Raw genomic sequence first — 15,854 nt, 5'->3', positions numbered from 1 at the left:
ACGGTTGTTCTATTGTACTATATTCCGCAATACACTCCACTAACTATGAGTTGGCGGAGTATCACCGAATTTAAAATGATATTTCTCCGCTAACTAAGGCTAATTTAAAAACTTACAAGAATATTTAAAATTAAATTATATTATTTTAAGCTACAGTAAATACTCACACTGAAAATTTCGTCAAAATAGCTGTTAAGATGAAGGCATTGTCATTGTTTTTACTTTAGAAGCTTCTCCTGTAAACTTAGACTTTTCGAGTTAGTGTAGTGTTCCTTTATTTATTTTATTTGTTAATTATTTATTGTACAGGAAAACACAAATATCATTTGGTAAAACGGAAAATACAAACAAAAGGTGCTGCTTATTTCTGAAAGAAATTTCTTACTGCAGTCCCAAATACAGGACACACTAATTCTTTAGAGGTATCGAAATAGAAACGTCGCTCGGCATTATTTAACATTTTCATCTATACAATCCTAGTAATCCTTGCAATTTGGGCGCCATTATCACTATCCCATTAAAATAATTGTAAAATTCCAACGACAATGTAAACTCTTAATTAAGTCACATAACACTATAATTAAAGATTTTGGTCCAAAAATCTTCAAGCAACATCCAACCGTGCAGCAGGCCCATAAGGTATTCATTAAAATAACGTCGTAGATATACAAACACAAATATGTTTATCTACTACATATGACTACTATAAAGGTCAACAACACAGTTAGGCGAAGGACAAGTTACTTAGAACGCATAAATTACCAGTGGCTAGGGAAACCCAGTATTATGGGAGCCGAAACTTCTTATGGAATTCGTATTATTTCCAAATCTAAAAATCTGTATGTTCATAAAGTTGTGTCTTTTTATATGGAAATTTTAATATATATATATATATATTTTAATATAATATAATATATTTAAATATAATATACATATATATATTATATATATATATAGTAATTTTTTTTATGACGCACACACTCAACATTGTCCGGGTGACCACAGGTAAATGAAGTTAGTCGGCGTATTCACTTCTCCTGTAACTCTCTTAAGTGGCTTCCTGTCCTTACTACCTCCTCTTCTTGACTATATGTGCTGATGTTTGTCATTTGGATGCAACTGAGGAGCTGCTTAACAAACTGGAGCGCCTGCAGAATCTGGCAATATGGTTTTTATTTCGTGTGCGTAAAAAATGGCTCCCTATCCGACTTCACAAAGATTTTTACATTCTTTGTCTTTTATTCAAAATCCTACACTGCCCCTAGCTTCCTCACTCCCGTTTTACTCACTAACCCCAACTGTTCGCCCTAAACGAACCCGTGACACTAGAACATTTTTATGTCCCCAATCTAATTCCAATTTTTTCCAGTACTCTTTTACAGTTAGTGCAGCTCGTATGTGGAATAAATTACCTGCTAGCATTCATGACAGTCCACCGGTTCCATCATTTAAACGCAAATTAAAAGAGCACCTCCTGCTAAACTCGGAAGTTAATCATAAATAACATAAATATAAACTAATAATTTGTTTTGATAATAATGTATATTGTGTACGTACGTATTTATGTGTGTAAAGTTCATGTAGATTTATATTATTGCTATATTTATATTGTCGTTGTTCATAATTATATTTACATTTGAATTTTAAATAAATGTATTGTACAATAGTGTCCCGCAGACTTAGTTCATTCACCACGGCTAGGGTTGGCTGGGAGAGATCTTTTCTAGAGATATGTTCACCTTTGTATATGTCCTTTGTAACTTATAATTTGCAATGTCATTTACTTTATGCAATAAAGAATTATTATTATTAAATATTGTATTGGACGGTTTAACCAAGTCACATTCGAAGTTTGTTTACTTTTAGTTAATTACTTGATTAGAATATCATGTTTTGACTGTCAATGGAAACATACTTTTAAAATAGTCTCGAAAGTCTCGTTTTTTCCCTTGATTTTCGACATCGTACAAGGTCTCGACTTTTTTCCTGAGACTCGAAAATGCAGTGGAATTGAAAACAATAATAGAATAAACTATAAGTGGCAATTCTTTTGAATCGTTTGAATAAACTATACGGCACCAGGTGAAACCTGCTTGAAATTCCGGTCTCGTATTTTTCGTCACCCTTACAACGTGGTACACAAGGGCAGATATACAAGGTAATGCTTTAGTTAAGTAACAAAAGAGTTTTGGCAGGGTGACCCAATGCTCACCATTAACAAGACTAACATAACGGATTAATCAAATTTAAATTTTTTTAAGCAATCGTTTTTTGTGAGTTTATCCAGAGAAGTACTGCTACCTTACCTATTTCTGCCGCCATACAGTAAAGTGAGCATTATAGCTTTCCGGTTTCGAAGAGTAAGGGTGCTGGTGAAGTTACAGGCACATAGGACATGTCAACTTATCTCCCAGGGCGTCGAGCTCTTTGGCAGTTCCCCTCAGATCTTTGTGATTTGAAGCTCTGAGTGGTATTGCAACTGTTAAGGCGCATGACTTGTTCGTCCCATCACTAGTTATCATAAGAAAACATTTTTTTTTTTATTTGTAATTTTTTTTATTGGTATTACACTCCCGGACACATACTTCGAGCCACCTCGCATTTTATCCTTAAGGCGGTTAACACACTGCACCGCGCCCCGCGACGGTGCGCAGCACTCGGAATCACGCGTGCGGTAGCGGTGACGCAGATCTGTGTCAACGCGCGGTTTAATCTGCGCGGGGGCGGCCTAGCGGCCCCGCGCCACTCAAAGTACTCGCTTCGTAATTGATCGTCGTAGTGATTGCACATGTAGCTGAGATCCTTCTTTGACAAGAATGGTTAATAATACGGAACGGTTAATAATAATCAGGACGCTGCAGTTATACTGTCCATTGTTTTTAGTAGAGGATAAGCTAGATATCTTCCGGTCCCTCCAGCCGCTTAGGTTAATGGGAACTAGAGATACGTCGTTTTTCGGCGTCGGGAAGTGAGCGTGCCTTACAGCTTCGCCACCAATGAGGATATTTGGTAGTGGATTCAGAGTCGACGGCTTAGCGGTGGCAACTGCTATTTGTGCAATGCGCAACGGGAAATGAGCGTGCCTGCAGCTCCGGTATCTATCTGAAAAATAGGGAGGGTAATGTACGTGCACCCAGGCGGCTCACCCGAGGCACTAGCCTCTCGAAAAACCGGATGAAGTCAAGTGACAGAGGTCGGTGACAACCCTGTGCACTGGCTGATGATGATGTAAGGTTCCTGCGCCCGCACAGGTTATAGTGGTCCTTCTCGTATGCCCTAAGAGTACGTAGGGAGGGTCACTATAATCAAAACTAACGTAGAAAGATATAGTGCTTGAGTTAATCGTCTAAAGGGCTAGAATAAAAAATATAGTTAGCATCGAAAAAAAATGTTTCTCCGAAAAAAAATTTCAATAAGGACTTAAGGAAATGACGTTTAGTATACCAGTTTCAAATTGCAATTGTTCTTGATCAATCAAGCATTGTTAATCTAAGGGCATTTAATATTGAAAATACAAAGTGGCTCGAATTATGTGTCCGGGAGTATATTAAAAGTCAGAATCATAATGTATATAATGTCTTCATAACATAAATTACATTTTCATACACATGTATATGTACTGTGACAAAGGAAAAGGATGTACTAATGAGGATATTTGGTAGTGGTAAGGATGTACTGTGACAAAGGGAAAGGAAAAGGAAAAGGATTAAAGGATGTTAATTTCTGTGAAGTTGTCTCTCAGAGACACTCTTGGGTTCTGTGTGTCAATTGCTCACACACATCCACGAACACACTTCTTCAAGACAAATATTCTATTAATATCGGTGGTATATCCCCAAAGCAAATGTAGTGTCATCAAACTGTGGAAAGGGCAAAAATAAATCTATCAAATCTAAATATATCAAAGCTCTTACTACGTCTAAATATTGAGCTACTTTCACTTCGATAGACAAAATAAATATGCTCTTTGTAGAAATATTTGGCTAGAAGATACTAAGAATTCGCGGCCACACCTGCATAACGCAACTTTTCAGAAGAAAGGTGTAAAAATCCTACGAAGTAAATTATTCGGCAACTTTTTATGCTTAAATAGGAGAGGTAAAATTTCCCGTATACATAATTTGTTTCATGTAGTCATGTAGTCATGTAGTGTTCAATAATAAGAATATTATTTTTATGACCTTCATGTTATTGAAGCTCTTTTAAGGGTACGAATTATTATTATTATGAATAGAACAGTAATTAGAAAAAGATTTTTAACACCTAAATTTCGGACTCTACTTAAATGGAACGTTTCTGTTTTGTGAGTCAGACTTAGAGTCATTAGTATAATAAGCATGATTTGCCGCTGGTTGTGGGCAATTCTATCACAAAAATGAAATAAAAACTTGCACAGCTTAAATCTCGAAAAGAGCACCAATTCTTGCTCTTTCTTTTAAATATTCCTGCTTTCCGTCACTCTTTTTAGTGCTTTATTAGTTTTTTCCTCCGTCTAACTAGTTCTTTCTATCCACTTCCTACATCATATCCCAAAAGCTTCCAAATATTTAACATTCTTTTGCGTCATTGATCAGGTTTCACCGCCATTGAATACTATGACGTGCTTATGTAGATGACGTAGTATGAGGTCACTGTTTTTCTTCGTGACTTTACGGAAGTTTTCAAAGTCAAAGTTTTTTTATGATACATAAGTTGACAAATCCAATGTGCATGTAATTTCACCACCACCCTTACCCTTCAAAACAGTTACATCAGCTCACATTAACCCTAGGCAAAACAAAACAAATGAGGTGGTAGTACTTCCCTGGACGAAGCCATTCAAATCTTATCCACTTCCAAAATTCAACTGAGAAAGAGGTATCACTAATTGACTTAAAAATCTAATCTACGATGACAGTGAAAATCTTTCCAACTTAAAATTATTATTAGTACCAAATGTACATACTATATTCTTTATTTACGGCTAAATCGGGTTTTACACACAAGTTTACACTTACTCACACACACCAATGCAAACGCGTGCGTGCACGCACGCTCGCTCGCACGCACGCACGCACGCACGCACGCACGCACGTATCCTAAGACCTTGTGAGAGAATAATAAACATTTATTTATTTCTTATTTAAATATTATTATTCACATGGAGTTCCATTGCTACTAAAATTGGTGAATTAAAATTTTCCCCATGAGCGAAAAAACACTCTGTATTTTTATATTCATGAAAATACATAACCCGTGTTCACCCTCTTTTCTTGAACGAATGAGCTGTCACCAATAGGCGCGATAAATAACTGTCGAGTATCTACTACTACAGAAAGAATATCCTGTAGTAGCAAAGGTCAAGCATTTGTTAAACTTTAATAAAGACTGAAAATTATTCTTCTTTTGATTACAAGTCAAGGATATAATATCAAATAGGTATGTACCACAATCGTCAGTTGTCAAAAGGTTAGATGGATGGACAACATAAGCAAAGTAATCAGAAAACCTGGATGCAAATAGTGCAAAATCGGAAAGAATGACGTGCAAATCAGGAAGGCATGCACTCAGGAGTGGGAAAGGCTAGAAAAAGAAGAAGAAAGGATATATGCTCTTGAGCAATAGTTTATTAGCTCCTCTTTTCTTTTGCGGGAAAAAACCGGGGGGCAGGGCCGATAGATGTCAATTCTATACTTTGCGAAATTTAAATGTAACTGTACTAACTAACATTGTAGTTATTACACATACGTTTATATCAAAAACTAAGGTCGACAACAAGCACTTAGAGAAATTCGTGAGGTCTGCTGATTCGTTCAGTTGGGAAAGCGGTAAGCCCGGGTCTGGCAAACAGAAGCTGGTTCGAATCCAGTTTTGTTTGATCATTGTGTCAATGATAACACCAGACTAGTGGAGTATTTTCACAAAATATATGAATATAATGAACATCATAATTAAAATATAGTATTTGATCATATTTTATTGGACTAAAACCCCACAAAAGCTGCAGTATTCCTTATCTATTTTGTACCGCGCTTCTGAGAATTTCTATGCACGATTAAATTTACAAATACAATAATAATGGACCTAATATAGACCAAGTTTCAAAACTATTTAAGTTCTATCTACTTAAGACCTATTCCGGAAAAGAGAAATCATTTGTATAGCCCTCTAAATTGAAATGTGACATTTACGTTCACGAAGAACCGCCTGTACGAGGTTTTAAGATCCTGTCATAAAGCTTAGAGTTTACTGAATTGTCTATGGACTATTTTCATTTAACAATATATATCTTTTGATATTTTTGCAAATGGTTACTCAAGAACAAGTCTCGTACTATTTCACTATTTTTAACCATACTTTAATGAATGTGGACTAAGCCCATTGTCATCATCAATCCATTTGTACGTCCCACTATTGGACACGGGTCTCCTCTTAAAGGGTTTGTTAGGTCATAGTCTGCCACACTGACGCAATGCGGGTTGGGAACTTAACACGTTTTCCATTGGTTGTAAACCTTTTTCAACGTGCAGATTTCATCGTCATGTTTTCTGTCATCGAAAAGCTTATGATCAATGTGCGAGCCCGGATTCGAACCCACGGCCTCTTGAGAAGCGGTAGTTCAAACCATTAGACTTACACGACTTCTAAGCCCACTGTACCCAACGCTAATGTCAAATTAGTCTTAACAATACGATTCTTATCATATCCTTTAAATCCAGTTCGAGTAAATTTGATTTATTACTTTTTGCTATTTGCTTTGTATCTTCTAGATCTTTCAGATTTGAGTTCGAAGCAAAAATAGCATTTTGGAATAGGTAGTTGATACGTCTTTTAACGAATAGTATAAAACTTCCTCAATCGTTGTCATTTTTCCCTCTATAAGTTGTGATTGATAGCAAAATTTATATTATTATATTAATAGTAATTAGTAAATTCTTTACCTGTAAAGACTTTGCCGTAACTGGTGATGATACGAACCACATATGCAGTAGCAAGTCAAATATCATCATCATCATTTCAGCCAAAAGACGTCCACTGCTGAACTTAGGCCTCCCTCAAAGAACGCCACAACGAATACGCCGCTTGCATCCAGCGGATTCCCGCAGCCTTCACCAGAAGTCCACCTTGTGGGTGGTTTGCCCACGCCGCGTCTTCTGGTACGCGAACCGAGAACTCTTTGGCCCCATCGGCCACCTGTTCTGCGAGCAATGTGCCCTGCTCATTGCCACTTAAGTTTTGCAATTCATAGGGCTATGCGGTTACTTTTATTCCCTTGCGGATATCCTCATTACTGATTCGATCTCGCAACGAAATTCCGAGTATAGCCCTTTCCATTGCTCTTTGTGTGACCTTGAGCCTTCTTGTGAGGTCCATAGTGAGCGATTACGTCTCAGTGCCGTAAGTCATCACTGGCAACACACACTGTTCGAAGACTTTTGTCTTGAGACACTGTGGTATTTTGGACAAGAAGATATGGCGTAATTTCCCGAATGCTGCCCAGCCGAGTCGGATTCGAAGATTGACCTCTATCTCGAAAGAGTCAAATATACGGATGAATAAATATGGTCGCTGTAACATACCACGCACATGTGTTAGGAACTGAGTGTTCACAAGAAACTATAGGTACGTACACTTATAGATATCGTAAATGCTTTCAGTGAATACACATCGGTCCCGAATGTTCAAGATGCCACGAATGTCGATAGGATTCAGCAGACCACGTTGTTTACTTGCAGACTTCTTAGTAAATTGGCAATCATACCAAATGGTTTGTTTGGCTTGGTTGTGTATAAATACAATCTTCTATGTATTTTGTTACGAAACTGGGGGTCCATTCAGAACCTCGCGATAACTCAGTTGTCGACCGATTTGATATCGTACGATTTCTTTTCATTTTTATTCACAACACCCGAATCGACGTCAAACTGTCGTATTCGAAACCGAACCGAAATGATGTCGCACCCGTACGATTACTCGAACGATTTCTCGACTGGCCATAGCTACAAACATTACTCAGAACACAATTATCGAATGAGTTACCGAACGTCCTATAGTTTACAAAGCAAGAATGTAATATGGAAATCTTTTATTATTTAAATAAAGTCCGGATTTTGTTCAATTTTATTAATTTATTTCAATGCAAGGCGAATATATTCCTATATTTTCGGCCTTTAAAGTCTTAACAATCTGTATAAAAGGATTTTAATTTTTGTTATAATCTATTTCACCAACTTCGTAAACGCTGTTGGATAACGATATCGTGCCCGAATCCGAATCGAAAGTTTAACTCGAATGTTCTGAATAGTTCGCACGCCGCGCGGCTTCCGCGCGGAGACCGCGTGGCCACCTCGCAGCGACCGCGGGCATCTAACTGTCATGACAAAATACGCTCTATTTATTTAGCCTTTACGTTTTAACTTAAATGAGCACACGAGCGCGCGGGCGATGCTGGCTTGTCTTTGGTCTACATGGCTTCCGCGTGTCGACCGCGCGGTTATAAAGTTCCGAGGAATTTAAATGTTGTTGCCTAGTAAATATAATTCAGATTCGCCAGTTATGTACGTGAAAGTGTGCTAACTGGGAAGTCACCGCGCGGCCGCCGCGCGACAGTTTTAGTATCGTGTAACTGGGCGTTTAGATTTGACATTCTGTAAAAATCGTAAAGAATCATCCTAGTAGGTCGGCATCACGTTTTTTAATACTCAGAACTACAGTCTCTGGAGCCTCCATACAACTGGTTATATGGAGGCTGCTTGTTTAATAAATGAAGCTATGTATAGGTTTCAACTTACTGAGAGTGGGCGTTGCAACAGAATAACACCCACACGATAACTAAAAGCGTCTGCTTAAAGTAGACTTTCAAAGTTCGGATTATAAATAGCGAGAACAGGTTGTAACTTCAAAGCCGACTTAATAAATAACAGGAAGACATTTGCGATAGTCGTTTCCCCGCTGCTACAAATGTGATAAGGGCCTTATTGTGTTATGGCGGCATTTCACATGTTTACTTGTATTAGTGTTATTTGCGTTTGATGTATCTGGAAAAATATTTGACGTACAGCCAGACACTAACCGTCTACATGTGGAGCCAAATGAGGAGTTAAAGTAATGAATATGACCGTAATGTGGACGATTTACTTGTGTATGCAAATACACAAGTAAATCGTCCTATTTGACTCCTTTTATGTGCGTCCAAAAACCGACCAGCTCGCGGTAATGCGTTTAGTGTTTGTTGTGTTTATGTACGCTGCAGAGACATGGGCGCTCCGTGAAATCGAGAAAAAGAAGATAGACGCTCTGGAAATGTGGTGCTGGAAAAGAATGTTTGGATATCGCGGACAGACTTTCGTTCAAACGCCTCCATACTCCAAGAACTCGGCATCAAGCAGCGTCTATCTACTGTGGTGCAAACTCGCATTCTAAATGTCTCAAGACGGAATGTTGACTCCATAGAGCGTCTTGTTGTGCAAGGCAGATTGGAGGGCACTAGACTGCGCGCAAGGTCATTCGATGGACCGATCAAATAAAATTTGCAGTGGACAGTACTTTACATGAGTGCACGAGGGAGTCTACTAACAGAGAAAGATGACGAGGCAAGCCACAACAGCCATTAACAAACGTACTCCGTGATGACCACGTCCACTTTGTCAAGAGTGATACAAAAGAGAAGAAGTATTTGTCACAATAAAGCAAATACTTTGTCACACATGCTATCTACACAAATGGTGAGTATTTGCCAAATATATGAAATACACAAATACAAATAGCCATGTGAAGTGCCAACCATTACTAAATGACAACAAAGGTTTTTTTATATTAATAATACAAAAATCGAACCAGCGCTTTCATCATACCGTGCTTAAGACGGTACGCTGAAGGCAAAATAATTTGATCCGGATGGATTCGAACCAGCGCGGTTCGAATCCAACAGGATCAAAATATTTTTTCTTATTGTTGGATCTTTGTACTAACAATTATATTAAACAAGTGGAGTAATTTCAACAAAAATAATTGAATATCATGGTAATAAAAATAATAATAAATTGAAATGGCAACAAAATTACGAAGTTAGTTTATTAATAAAAGTACAGCGTCTAAATTTATCAACATTATTTAATAAATTACAAATACAATACGAAATAAAAAATATTTTTATTATTTAAAATTTTAGTAGCTCTACAGCTCCTTGTGAAAGGGTTCGTCCAGGGAAGTATTGCCACTTTACCTATTTCTGCCACCAAGCAGCAATGTCAGCATTACTGTGTTCCGGTTTTCAAGGGTAAGGGTGCTGGTGAAATTACAGGCACATAAGACTTGTCAACACATGTCTCAGGGTGACGGGCGCAGTGGCAGTGTCCCTCAGATCTTTGCGATTTTAAGCTCTGAGTGGCACTGCAACTGTTATGGACAGGCGTGTGGCTTACCTTCAGGCGCACGACTTGCTCGTCCCGTCACTAAATATTAAAAAAAAAGTCAGACTACCATATCATCGCCTTACTTTCTCAAACTCGTATCTTAAAGCACAAAGTTACTGAAATGCAAAAATGGATTGTACATACAAATTTTGCAGGCTGATTTCACATCACATATCCTTCATATTCACACACTGGCTTTTGCCTATTCTTAAAGTAACGCATCCAATTTAACACACTTGATAAGAAATTTAAAATAAATAGAAAGTTTTACCATCCTGAATAATCACTCTTTATAAGATCGTATCATAATTAACGTAATCGATAATTTTAACGAAATTGATTAACATATCTGGGATCAGCCAAATCTCCAACTCCTACTAATCGGTTTTGTACATCTTAGTTAGTTTCGGTTTTATTGTTAAGCAAAATCAATCTAATTGACATTTTTTACAAGCAAAAAAAGAACTTTAGATGGCAATATCTGTAACGTTACGGAAATGCAAATGCGTTAGTCATGATAAAGTGGGCAGATTGTGTGAGTTAGTTCAATTACGTCCTTATTAAGCAATAAAATTTCGTATAAAACTGCGTCTTACTTCTCTTTCTTTCAGCGACATACAATAAGGGTGAAGATTAAAAGGCATTTCTGTTGTCTGATTTTCTTTTTTACTTCACATTTCCTTCACCGAATTAAAGTCAAAGCGGTAGCCGAATTCCAGTAAAAGATTTTCAAGGTTAATACCATCGTTTTCCACTAAATTCGATTAATTTTACGGTTTTCGTATGTGTGACCTCGACGCTACATGTCGAATAAAGGGCTGACGTTGTAGGTTATAAACATTGATGTACACAGCGCTGCTGTGAATTTCTGGAGTTTGTTCAGGAATATCGATTTCCTTGCCTAATAATTTGAATAGCTTCTCCATATGCTCTTCAGCACATACTATCATTCTGTTTAGTATTTTAGTAGCAGTAGAGCGCCTTGTGAAAGAGTTTGCCCATAGAAGTACTGCCACCTATTCCTGCCGCCAAGCAGTAATATGAGTATTACTATGTGCCGGCTTTGAAGGGTAATGCGTTCTGTCGCCGCGCGTCGTTTTAACGCATCATATGATTTGTAGTTCTAATTTATGTAATGTAGTGCAACGCAGTCACCTCTCAGGCGTCGCAACGCGCCGACGCAACGAATCGGGTGGGATCGCTCTAAATGCTTTTGTAATTAAAAAAAAAGAGTATGCACAATTGCACACGCAATTTCAATTAACTCTTCTATGAGCATTGTCGCGAACTCCTCGCGTTTTATATTTCAGCAAAAGTAGACCTCCTTGTGAAAGAGTTCGTCCAGGGAAGTACTGCCACCTTACCTATTTCTGCCGCCAAGCAGTAAAGCTCACTTTACTACGTTCCGGCTCTAAAGGGTAAGGGTGCTGGTGAAATTACAGGCACATGGGTCTTGCGAACTTATGTCTCAGGGTGACTGGTGCAGTGGTAGTGCCCCTCAGATCTTTGTGATTTAAACCTTTGAGTAAAACTTAGCAAATAGACGTAATTCTACGTACTTTTGAGGTCGGTTTTTTCAGTACTCTGTACTGAGATTATTGACATTATGTCATTTTAATAAAAAAATGGAGAATTAAATCTCACTTTTATCAAGTAAACGTGATTCTTACCTTTCACGCATTCAAAGCATTTATGATGCCATACCGAATACGAAGAGTGACAAAATTGCTATATTTTTAATACAAGCTGCTAATATTCAACATTTGCGCGATGAATTTGTTCAACTTAATGATTTGATTCACGTATGTGATTTGGAATTGGATCCAAAGTATGAACCCAATTTTGAGATATTATGGGCGTTTGATGACATGTTCTCATCGAGTATATAACCAGAAATAGAGACGAAACAAGGGCTATATATTCCTGGTAACACATTAGCGATACAGCTCTTATAAATATCAACTTTCGTTTGCACTGAAATATAGACAGTCCAACTACTGACCTGTATGTACGTCTCCGTATATTTCAAACAATATTCTGTATTTATTGTAATAAAGATAATATCTCTAACAATGCCGTGCATTTCTATTCGGTGGTGTAGGAAAAACAACAAAACATCTAATTACAAAACAAACGGAATCACATTTCATCAGTAATTAAATATTAAATATGTAATTTTGCAATTTGCGCCCATTTCGCCCAAAGCTCAAGTTAACTGGTCTATTTGAAGTGAAACGTTGACGACACCCATTGACGACACCCGTCAATAGTTTCGAACTCGGGCTAGCCAATCGGAATCAATCAATCAGTTGTTACAGTAATGATATGGCAAAATAGTTTTCAAACAAATTAAATGACATTTCGTCTCTATTTCTGGTTATATACTCGATGCATGTTCTATACTATTAAAAGTGCATTTATTAAATTCAGCGATTTAAATGATACTCCAAGCGCATCTCAAAGTTAAACGCCCGCTTTCAAGACATTCCGGATTTTGACGGGGACATACAAAAGTTTCCTTTATTTATCACCTCATTCCGCGTAATTGTACACGATAACCCCGCGTCAAGTGATGCCGAGCGCATTCATTATTTAATTTCCAAATTGAAAGGAAAAGCTCAGACTATTTGTGTAGGCATTGCGCCTACCCCTGACTACTACAGGGTGTTGTATAACACGTTAGTACAAAAGTATGAAGACAAACGCGCTATTACAATTTCCTATTTTGAAAATATTTTGAACTTAAATCCATTAGGCGCAGGTAAGGCGAACGCGTTAAATTTAGAAAGCTTTATTGATTTGTTTTCGACTTCGGTATCCGCTTTACGTCAGTAGAACATTAAAGAATTGACCGACTTCATTTTTGTACACTTGGCATTACGCAAGTTGGATACAAATACTTGTAAAGCATTTGTATGTCTTTTAACAGCAGCGATGTATTTCCTAAATATGACGAATTTGTATCATTTATTCGCGATCAAATAAAAATATTACAACGTACTACTACAGTCGCGTCAATGTCGCATCCATATGCAGGCAAGCCACCCAACCCCCGCGCCTCGAACGCATCTTACGTATATACAAACGTTTTTAGTAAATAACAGTTACAACCCTATTTGCAATTATTGTAAAAGTAACAAACATGCCAATTTGTATTATTGCGAACCCTTTTTGAAATTGTCCCCAATAGAAAAATATAATATAATTAAAAAGTGTAATGGTTTTCCGAACTGTTTAAGTGTGCGTCATACTTTATCGATGTGTAAGTCGAACTCTATTTGCAGACATTGCAATAAGGCTCATCATAGCCAATTGTGTCGCAGCTTGATTGAGCACTCAAATGTCTCTAATCAGGGATATTACTGTAATGTTAATAAAGGTCAACCTAGACCTCCCGCACCGCACACTGCTGCACAACTCACGTCTTCAGCCGCAGCCGTCCATGCCGCGCAGCCAGTACATCCGCGCATCAACTCCGCGCCGTCTTCGATTCAACATGGCCCCTCTGCTGTTTCTCCTGGCTTTCCGCACACTAATAATAATAATGATGTAGGTTTCTCGGGAATTGCTACGAGCAGTCAAGACTAGCATACGACAGTATTGTTAGGAACTGCAATTGTACAGGTATTAGATGCCTTTGGTAGTCGCCGCGATTTAAGAGTTCTGGTCGATATAGGTTCTCACAATCATTTTATTACATCACGCTGTTTACGTACGTTGGGGTTGAAACTTACACCTGACAATAAAAATGCGTCAGTGCATGGTTTTGGAGAAAGTTCTCAGTCTATAAAGGGAACGTCAAATCTCACGCTTTTTTCGCGATTTGATCAGTCTTTTTCGTTAAACTTGCAAGCATATTATTTATATATATTATTTATAAATATTTACATATTATTGATAAAATATCTGGTAATCTTCCTGCTTGTCAAATAGATACCGCTTTATTAGATTATTTAAACGACATTCAATTCAGTGACAGTCATTGGCACTTGCCGGGTAAAATCGATTTACTGCTGGGTGCTGAAAATTTCGTAAAATGTATAATGAAAAATAACCGCATTGTCGGCCCACCTGGTTTACCTGACGACAAGATATTCCTGAAATTAGGATTAAAGCACAAACATTTTTAACGATTGAGGAAGATGAACATTTTTTATATAAACTTGCTACCCGCTTCTCCTTTTGGAGTAAATTTCTTCACGTTAGTAGTGTTTATACTTCGTTTTGTGTAGAAAATGCCACGATCGGAAGCCGTTCTAGCTTCTGTTCAATTAGTTCATTTCCGCGATGAAACAACCTTCAGTTATATTATATAACTATAAGTTGTACCACACCCAAACAAATAGTTCTTATCAATTACTTTGTAACCCCTGAGATAAAAATAGGGGAGTTTTAAGTCTGATACTTTTATTTGTAGATTTGTGCCAGTTTGTGGCATCGTAGCTTGCAAACGGATGGACTGATCACAAAGCGGTTTCTTTATTTGAAGGTTAATTGAATCGGGATGGTTCTTAGCTATATTTGATAAGTATCTGTACTGCTGCTTAAAAATTATCAACACTTTTCCCAGGTAATGTAGGGATCTCAGTCTTAAGATATTATACGATGAAGTTAATCAGTGATATACTCCATATCCATGCCTTACTTTCTCGAGCACGTGTCTATAAAGAGTGATTATTCAGGAGATGGCATATAATATAAGCAAAATAGGATGATAATGGAGTATTATTTAAATAAACAAGAATATATTTTTCATCTCACTAGTTCGGAAAGACATTCTTTCTCATTAGAAATCTGCGCGCAAAAGCGTTTTTTCCACCCCGGCGTGGAATACATTTTTGAAATTTGAACTTCATTATGAACTGTGGTGCACCTGACTCTATTCTTTTTTCCTTCGATGAAAAAAAACATAATTCAACTACGCGATTTCTCGTACATTATTTAATCCGTTAGTATATTTTATTCTCATTATCGTGGTCAATGTAATGTATTGACAACGTACAAAACTGATGTTTTATAGTTCAGCTGTTTTTTGTTCATCTACCGTTTTCCTCGCTATAGTGAGGTGAAAAGTTGTGTGTTACGCTCGGCAGCAAAGTTGTTTTGCATCTCGTGGCTTGAAATTCTTTCTGGATTCTATTTAAATCTTAGTTTCCTTCGCTTGCTCAGGTTTCAGTAAAACCACTCGCGTCTATCAATAACTTTGCAGCCTTGCGTAACAAATAACTATTACGACTGGACAGTATATGAATAACTCGGACAATATTTAGGTAATGTAACCTCCCCTTAATATGAACAGAAAACCAACAAAGCCTTGTTTCATCCCACATGATATATGAAGAAATTATAAGTAGCCACCGTCATTACTCATTTCGCCTTAAAATAGAAGTAAAATCAGTTTTTGTGTGAAGTGGTCATAAAGATGATAAATGCAATTTACACATATTGTTTTTGCTTTCT

The sequence above is a fragment of the Hyposmocoma kahamanoa genome, unplaced genomic scaffold (genome assembly GCF_003589595.1).
Source record: "Hyposmocoma kahamanoa isolate Upper Pololo Valley unplaced genomic scaffold, ASM358959v1 76, whole genome shotgun sequence".
NCBI lineage: Eukaryota > Metazoa > Arthropoda > Insecta > Lepidoptera > Cosmopterigidae > Hyposmocoma > Hyposmocoma kahamanoa.
Note: the sequence above shows the minus strand (reverse complement) of the source record.